Source organism: Dermacentor silvarum, chromosome 11 (assembly GCF_013339745.2).
Source record: "Dermacentor silvarum isolate Dsil-2018 chromosome 11, BIME_Dsil_1.4, whole genome shotgun sequence".
NCBI lineage: Eukaryota > Metazoa > Arthropoda > Arachnida > Ixodida > Ixodidae > Dermacentor > Dermacentor silvarum.
This window is the reverse complement of record NC_051164.1, coordinates 107,977,414-107,986,740: the sequence shown is the minus strand read 5'-3', so window position 1 is coordinate 107,986,740 and position 9,327 is coordinate 107,977,414. Positions and strand designations below refer to the sequence as shown.

General features: G+C 43.6%; 1 long non-coding RNA gene across 2 annotated transcripts; it reads right to left on the bottom strand.

Moving 5' to 3' along the window:
• Positions 1 to 1,333: 1,333 nt before the first annotated feature.
• On the bottom strand, positions 1,334 to 6,988 carry LOC125941519 (uncharacterized). 2 transcript variants are annotated; one of them, XR_007464408.1, is made up of 4 exons: positions 6,823 to 6,988; positions 5,568 to 5,663; positions 2,463 to 2,522; positions 1,334 to 1,625 (listed from the first exon to the last, which is right to left on the bottom strand). It is a non-coding gene; the product is annotated as an uncharacterized LOC125941519 (long non-coding RNA). The 2 variants fall into 2 exon arrangements; XR_007464407.1 differs by lacking the exon at positions 6,823 to 6,988 and having other exon boundaries at positions 5,568 to 5,709.
• Positions 6,989 to 9,327: the final 2,339 nt, after the last annotated feature.

The window sequence follows — 9,327 nt, the reverse complement described above, 5'->3', positions numbered from 1 at the left end:
ATGATGTTACTACAAGTCATAATTTTTAGAGCTGTAATGTTTGCACCCGTGCGGCCTTTTAGGAGCGAGGCTGGGATGACGCAATTCGAAGCTAGAAACAAATTCGCATTCCTCCTCGATTAGTAGTAGCCGTATAGCAGTCATACTAATAGCAGTGGTGCAGTGGTGGTAATAAAAGCACTAGTAATGATGGCAGTAGTGGTAGTAGAAGTAATAGTGTTAGTAGTCGTAGTAGTATAGGAGCAGCAGGACCTGAAATGGTGGTGCTGATAGCACCAGTTGTACAGCTGCAGTGGTCATGCTGGTAGTGGTACTTTCATTGCATTTACGGTGGGCAAGCAGTATATGGGAGGTGGCATTGCAGGTGCTAGCAGAGTTATTGTGATTTCAACCGTTATTTCTAATAGCTATACTGTTATTTCTAACAAAGTACCATTTCAGTAGCGTGTAAACTTCAAGGCTTATATTTAACGTTTGCCACCATGGTTGCTTGGTTGGTCAGCGAGCGTACCTATCCGCTATCATCACACTGGCGGTTGTGCACAAATACGGCAGCCCGCTTTCCACACTGTACAATAGTTTGCACCCTTAAAAGTGAATGAGCGAAAATGCGTCTATAACCCACCCTTAATTATGCCCGTTATGGGTGTAAAGGTGTCAGTTAAAACACATTTATACCATTTTTTTCATTTTTAAAGGTGTTCATTTTTAAAGATGTAAGAATGTGAATCAAATACACATTTACACCCTTCTTCTTTTTAAGGGTGTAAATAATTTTACAGTGTACTCCCCTTTCCAAGCGACCCATGGTTAACTTCTGCCTTCGTGACTCACCGTGTAAAGGGCAGTTCCCCTGCAGCAGTTTTGCGAAATGCAACGCGCCTCGGTTACGTTGAGCGTTCGAGGAAGGTACACCTTGGCGAGGAGAAAAAAAAATATTCAATCAACCAAATCATTTAGTTCGGTCTGTCAAAAGAAGAAAGCAGCAGTTTACGCAAACCGCTGAACGTTCAAGGTACGTACCAAGTTGAGGCACATCTGAAGCTAAAACGAAAGAGAAGTCACGTCATCCCGTCAGCTCAAGAAGCAACGCTAAACGGTAAACACCCTCGCCACTCCCCCACCCTTATTCTGCCACAAGGTCAGAAACAAAATACGAACCAGTGATAGTAAGTCTGTATACGCTTTGCAGAAAAGACTTGGACTAATATTTCTAATTTACGTCAAATATCCTACAGTGGTGTGGACAATATCTGTAGAAGACGCCGATTCACTTTTATGCCAAATGAAGAAGTGATTCACTATTTTATAGCAAAATAGTGGTGGATACACTTCAAGATTTGTATATCTAAACTTGATTTGCCGCTATTACTAATATATTAACGATTCAGTTTTTCTTGTTCCTTCCATATCTTCTCAGTCATCTCCATCTGAACTATCAAGACTTGCATACAATAAAGCTGACGTCTGCGGGTTTTATTGTCTCTCGCTCTCAAAACAAAAACAAAGATTGAAATGTGAATTATCATAGAGAAATAATTATTGATTGCGATGCCTTAATAAAAAGAATGCGGTGCACGAACCGTGTCCCTGAAGTCTTCTCTTGAACACGTGCAACAACGGGACTAGATGCACAGTGTTGGAAAGAGAAAACAATAAAACAAGTATACACAAGATTATTATGAAGATCTTAGATATTACAAGAACTTATTAAGATCGGTGGCCGACTATACCCCAATTCCACTCACGTTATAACGCTTTGAAATAACTCGCACCTTTGATTGCATCAATATTCCTTTGGATGTCTCACTGTATGCCAGCTGATTCCCATCCTTGCGGGAAAAAAATACATTTCAAGCGTTGTATTGTGTATTTTATACGATAAGCGCTGATGTCCCTATAACGCTCAAATAAAGTAGGCGACCCTTCTTAGCCGGTCATTTACTTTTCCCTCCCTTGACAGCTTCAGACACCTAGAGGATGTTGACAGCAGCCTGTTAGAAGCCGCAATATTAAGCCTTTCATTACGTCACTCGCAGCTCATGAAACAAGCGTCCGTATAACTGTAAGGCTAATTATTGCGTAGCGGTATTGCTATTGTCAAATATGCAAAGCTTACGGCTTTTGTTTTGTTTGGGTATCGTGGATCAGTACTCGTGCTTATAATGAACAGATTTTAGGGACCCCAGTTCGTACCCATTTCTGGTGTTTAATTGAGCACGTCATCAATTCCTCTACGGCATTTAGTTTTCTTCATCATGACGAATCCTGAGCAGTTCTACGAAGTTATGCCAAACTCGTAAGCAAACGAAGAAGACAACACCGACAAATCTATTTTTCCTTAATACAAATAACATATTCTTCGTATAAAACGTACCCCTAGCGGTACATCCGAAAAAGCGCGCCACCGAAATATTCGCTATGACTTCTCAGTAGGGACAGAGAAGCGTAGTAAGGCTTACCTCGAAGGAGTCCGTCTCGGACCTTAGACAGAAGTAAGCTATTCGTCCTGGCGACAACAGCTGTAAAAGAAACCCTCGAAGTAATTTGCAGAAAAAATAACAAACTCTGTTTTACGTCCGAAACGGCACAGGGTGTTAAGAGGGTAGCCAGATGGGAAGACTCTGGACATTTGACCGAATGGTCTGTAACGTGCAACTAAACCATAGTACACAAGCGCTTTTCGCAATGCGCGCCCCCATTGGAATGCGGCCGCTGCGACTGGGACTCGAGCCTGCAACCTCGAGCTCAGCAGCGCAACGGCACATCCATTGAGCCACCTTGGCGGTACAGTACACGCGCAATTGTCCGATCATATAATTGAGTTTCCCAGAAATTTCAACAAACTCGATTACGCGACCTGCAGGCACGCGGGGCTCTTCCCAATATCATGCGACACTATACAGCTAGGTGCAATAATGAGAAAAAATTAACACTGCGGCTCCACTTATGGGAATGGCTATAGCAGACTGACGCCGTAACGTCCTTGCCCTAAATTTCATGAAAGACATTTCACCTCAGCATCTGAAACTTAAACCTCACTGCGATCTATGTTTCGAAACTTCCAGTTTTTCGCATTTAGTAAAGAAGAACAAGGAGTCATGAATCAATGAGCCCATGCAAAGTGTCCGTAATGATGATGATGATGATGATTTATTGGCATCCGGTTTGAAATGGGGCGATCACAAATTGTCACCTAGCCTGCTGGCTACTCTGACATCAGCGTCCCCCTGTGGCAGCGTTCCGAAGCCCAATCATAGTGCAAGGAAGCATTGTTACTTCATGTGGAGTTAGCGGGGTAAACTCAGTGAGAAGACCTGCTAATAGAGGCTTTCAGATTTTCCGTAAACTTATGCTTGCGTACAGATTACCGGTTTACAGGATGCGCGGACAGGAGTAGCAACGCTGGTAGCGACAGGTTGCGGCGTTTTGTCCAACTACAATTCAATCAAACACTTTTTTTTTCTTTTTTTTTTTTGGGGGGGGGGGGGGGGGGCTCGAATGATGTGACTGTTGTCGTCGAAGAGGAAAATCATAAAAGGACTGCATACTACGGATTATATCGCCCACAGTTAAGTAGAAAAGTGCTCACCGCAGCATTAGTTTCTTGGGCTCTGTGGTTAAACGCTGTGTCGCGCAACATTGCCGCCAGCGCCGTTGCTACCGTAACCTTCTACGGTGACGCGGTATCCAGCAAACGGTGATACCTTTACGGGCAAGCTAGGACTCTTTATTGTTACATAAAAATAGCCCATACGAAGGCACATTTAGAGCAATATCGATGCGCGGATTATGCAAGCTCAGTGGCGTGCCCAGGTGCCGAACTGCCTCGAGGTCAGAAAAACAGAAAATAAAGAAAGACGCATTCTTCCAACAAAAGCGCGAAAAAATAGGTATCTGTCGCACGCGTCACACCAGACGCTCGAAGTAAGCAGGGCTGACAATCCCGCCGTCGCACGCCTCACAAATAACGTCTCGCAATCAGCCGCCCTGTCACCCGTTTCTGTTTATAAAGATCACAAGAAGCCGCCTCCTATAGCCTGCGAGCCCATCGAGCGCGTCCATTTGACGGGCGGAAAGCCAATTAAAGACCCCGAGCGGCCGCGTCGAATTGTATGAATATTCAAGCGGGCGGCGTTGATTGCGTGGCGATGCGGCATCCCTTGATTGCAGTAAACATGGGGGAAAGCGCTATTCGGGAGTCTGATTTAAATATTGGCCCAGAGCGACTTTTTCTTTCCTTTGAAGGTATAATAAAGGCTCCGAGTAGCATTTGAAACATTCTTAAAGGGCATTATAGTCAACTTGACGAATTAAGTTTCATTCCGAAAAAGAAAAACCTAAAAATAAAAACGAGATGCGGGTGAAAGAAAGAAAGAAAGAAAGAGGGAGAAAGAACAGAAGGAAAGAAGCTACAAAATGTGAGTCAACTTTTTTTTTTTTCTAACGATGTAAACAGAAAATTGTTAGAAAATTATGACCTTGTGTGTAAAAGCAGAAGCATAATTTCTTTTTCCTTAATAACAATCGGTACGGATCTTTCAGCAAACTTATTGTGTCTCTAAAGTGTTTAATTTGTAATGTAGAACCGACTTAAGTTAAACATTGAGACGACGACAAAAAAAAAGATAATTGAAAGGTGACACACAACAGAGGAATCTACACATAACGCAACCATGAATCTATACCAACTGGTCCGGTTTTCCACTATCCTGCACACAACAGAAGCACGAGGCTTAAGCTAATTACTGTTAAGCGCCAATTTCAAAGGAGTGCATCGCCAGCCATTGAGATATCGGAAGTTCGATGTTTGGTAAATATCGGTTTGATTGCTATTCCGTATCTTCGGGAAATCATCGTATATGACCCCAGGAAGTTGCAGAGAGCACGTTTTTCTCCACCAAATGGAGCGAAAATGATTACGGAAGTGTTCGAGTGAAAATTGCCCAATCGCTCGATAGAAGACTGTTTTTTTTTTCCAGAACAACCCGAACGCTTCTCACCGACGCTCCGCGTGCGTGACAAAGTGCAGTAAACGTTGACTCCTATCTGGCACTTTAGCTTCAAGGACATCGTTTAGCACGAAAATGTAAGTTTGTGGGCCCTTCTGCTTGGTTAGACGCGGCGCACAATTTTCGTGAGCTTTTTTTTTTTAATTCTAGAAATTGCGCACCTTTCTATTACAGCACCACATATATTCCACTACATTTTCTACGTAGGAACGTAACAAGGGTGAAAGAGAGAGAGAGAGAAGGGAGCAAGGAAAGGCAGGGAGGCTGATTAGACTTTGCGCAGTCTGCTAAAGGATGTTCAGTGTTGTATTGATCTGACGAGGCATGACAACTAATGGCTCGAAATTTCGCGTACCCAACGAAATGTATCTCTTCCTCACTACGCCTATAAGCGGGTAACCAAAAAACTTGGTTTACGGAACAGTATGACATGAAGGGTTCGCTTCAGCAGTGGGGAGGGCGCTCGTACTTCAGGTGGCTAAGCAAGCAAGTAAGCATTTCATCTCACGTGCAGCACTTATACTAAATGATTACCGAAAGCAACGGTATGCTTACCTTGAAGAAAATGGCAACCACCAGTTGGGGTGTCAGGAGAGCGACGATAACAATAAGCCGGACACCGAGTTGCATTCTTCACAGCCGTTCATTTGCCTGGATGCAGTTCGACACAACACGTCGTCAAAGCAAGCCGAAGTACATCACTCAGCATGAGCCTGCATAACCTAACAGTCAAATGATACCATAAGTCAATAGCTACGACTAAATTATAGCTAAAATGCAATAAAGGTCACTGTATGGTTGGTTAACACACTGATTGACTGATGGATGCATCGCGGCAGAATCAAACGTATTGCCAACTAATGGTCAACGAGCCTCTGTAACAGTAAACTTTCGAATGAGTGCACGAAAAGGATAAAAAAATAACTGATGTGCATTCGTCGCGGTAATAAAGCGTAACTCAGAATTCACGTGATCCAGCTGTCTGGCTGAAAAGACGAAGACCAAGGCGCTGCATGAGCATTCTACAAAATATCCGCAATTAAACCCACCAAATTGAAAGCACGAATATACCGAGGAGCAACCGCAGATTTACTTTTTCGAGTTTCAAAGCTAAGAATCTAAGAATATTGAAGCACATACGCCTGTTACTCTAGAGCCACCGTCAGATTTAACCCGAACGATGAAGATACATATTTTGAGTGATTTAAACTTTGCCAAACGCGAATGCCCTTTGGAAGGAACACACATTAAACAAGTACATTCCAGGCACCACAACGAGAAATATTCGGCAGCTTCATTGCACCCACAAACTTCACAGTACGCATATTCTGTGTGATTCCCTACGTTTCAGTGTACAAAGAAAACGATCTGCACCATTATCGACAAGCTTGACAACCGTTCCTTACAAAAAAAATAGAATTCCCGGAGCTTGTTCTCAGGCTATGTCAGCCCGAGTTGCTATAAAAGCATCGGAAATGAATGAAAACTGTATTGTGCACGTGAATTTCTAGTGCTCGTGTGGAAAGATTGCCTTCGTATCTTCTCTTATCTTTTAATCTTTTCTAACCCTTTCTCTTTCCGCTAGGGCCAGTTAGCCAGCTGGACAGCTACTCGGATTTGCCTCTACGCCCATTTCATCTTTTCTCTCTCTCTCTCCAACACCATCCGCAGGAAAAGTACAAGGGTGTTTAAGGCGTGTTCGGCTTAAATCTGACGGTGACTTCACCTCCTTTGCTATAAGCCGCGAAAATCTGCGCAACTTCATCTACTCACGATTTTGAATCTCAGAACAGAACTCCTTCACACTTACCCGCATCGCATGTCCACATTCGTTGATCGGCGACAGTTCTCACGCCGTCAGCAACAAGGGTTACTCGCAAACCACTCGATGAGCGTTACACGAAGCAGCGACTGAGGCGGACCGGGAACGAAGCTGGAAACTTTTTTTCCTTTGGCCAGGTGAGCCTCGATTTCGACACCGCTGAAAGTGTAACGTACGCATTTTCGGGACGCACGCCACCAACGACAGCTGGAAAAATTCCTCAGTGTGTAAATGGCGTGTCGCTGCATGAGCAGCGTTTCCGCTGGCACGCTATAGAACTCGGCACCTAGATCCGTGCGTCGGCGCTAAAAAGCCGACAGCCGATTTTCGGGTGGTCTAGCCGTGGGATGCATGAGAGGATTTACTCAGCGCCTTGAATGGGCGCGGCGAAACAAAGGCCACAAGGAGTGGGTGCGGCTGAAAGCGTAGTGGCGGTGTTCTTGAACTAAATAGGACGGGTACGCTTGCGCAGAATGCTTTAGATTTGAAATGCGACCTTCTTGAGGGCCCAGAATGAGTCGCAGAAAGAACTAGGAAGATTAGACAAGCACCCCTAGCTCTCTGCAACACAAAAACCCATTTTGACTGCCGTGAGCGATTCATCTGCACCAAAATTCCAGTGTACGAGACAGCAGATAATATTTATAGACTCTTCGAAAACGGGTCGATGACTTGCACTTTTCCACATTGGTAATTGTCGACTGATGTTTATTTAAAACGAAAACTAGCTAGTAAGCATTTAAGTTTTCCGTATTTGGTTCCACAAAGGGATACTTGGAAGTGGTTGTATCTTAAGTTTATTGCTTGCTAATAGATAAGTGCCCATTATGCCTTGTATTAAGTCTAGATACAGGCTTCCGAATAAAAAAAAATGGTGAGGGAATGCATTTTTGAACCCGTGCCAAATGCGTCGTGGAAAAATACATGGAGATGGACGTCGAAATTAGCTTTCCTGAAACAACTTCGAGCGTCCAAGTATCGGCAGCACTTATCTTGGTAATCATTATCTTTGAAGCATCTTCATTGCACTTAGGAGAACAATGACTGGGCTAGTTGATGTTGACTCATAATTACTACAACGCAAACTACGAAGACGAAAGGGACACATGAAACGACAGGTCCATGCGCTCAGTTTCAACTGACGTTTTTTTAATTTTTTTTATTTTGGAAACAATTGCGTACTGCAATATCGCGTTGACAGTGCAAATATTCTGCTCAAAACATCTTACGCAACGTTTGTCGCCTGTTTAGGACAATGTAATTGACATCAATATCATGCTGATGAAGCAAGAAAAACATCGGAACATGAATGAATGAATGAATGAATGAATGAATGAATGAATGAATGAATGAATGAATGAATGAATTCTGGAATTTTACGTGCCAAAACCGCGATTTGATTATAAGCCATGCCGTAGTGGGGGACTCGAGATCCGGATTAATTTTGACCACCAGGGGACCTTCAACGTGCCCCCAATGCACTGAACACGGGTGTTTTTGCATTTCGCCCCCATCGAATTGCGGCCGGGAGGAACATGATGAATGTATACAATTTCTGTGACATAGTTACTACACGAACAAGGCTAACGGAAAAAAAGTTGGGACAGGACCTAACGCTCTGTCTCTAGCGCTCTGTCCTGTTCCAACTTTTCCCCCTAGCCTTGTTCGCGCTAGTAACTATGGCCCAGAAATTGAATCACCAACTAGCCCAGCTCTCTTCTATAATTAATGAATGTATACAATAAAGTAATCATTGCATTCATAATCTTCCAATTAACAGCTGAGATAAATTACCGTATTAGGTCACCTTGTCATTATCAGATTTTTCTTTAAGATCTGTTCACTCCGTGCTCCTTTTATTGGCATTAAGAAATCCCACAGTAGGGTCCCTCGGTATTTATATGGACCGACGCCACTTTGGCCTCTATGGTCATTCTTCACTGCCTACTTTTCTTACTTGTTTAATTATACATAATGTTTTCCTTAACATGTTACAAAACCGGGTGAGTCACCCATGCTAAAGAATTCGTTCCCAATTACTTCCATATACATTTCAAACTTCCAACTATTACACTAGAACGTCAGGTGTCAAACCTATTCATCAACCATTACGGTGCATTTTTCCCTAGCAAGAACGTTAACGAGCCAGTATTTGCACCTTCAATTCACTCACACCACTATCGGTTTGCTTACGAAAGCAGCCCAGTGCTCGAATTCCTCCACGTGGCAGGCGAATAATTGCTGTCAAATTCAATAGAAAACTTGAAATTTTACTTTGGGCTACATACGTCAACCTTTTACACGCTGCAGCTGTGCCGGGAATACGACGGTAATCAAGAGAGTCCTTTTAAAAACGCCGCACGATGCCGCGTCGGACTGGCTTGCGACGCTGTCGAACCGGTTCGTTGTTACACGCTGGTCTGCTTTCCTTGAAAAGTAGGACTCTTTCGCGGTAGCTTTTAAAACCGGTACCGTTACCGTTTCTGATTGTCC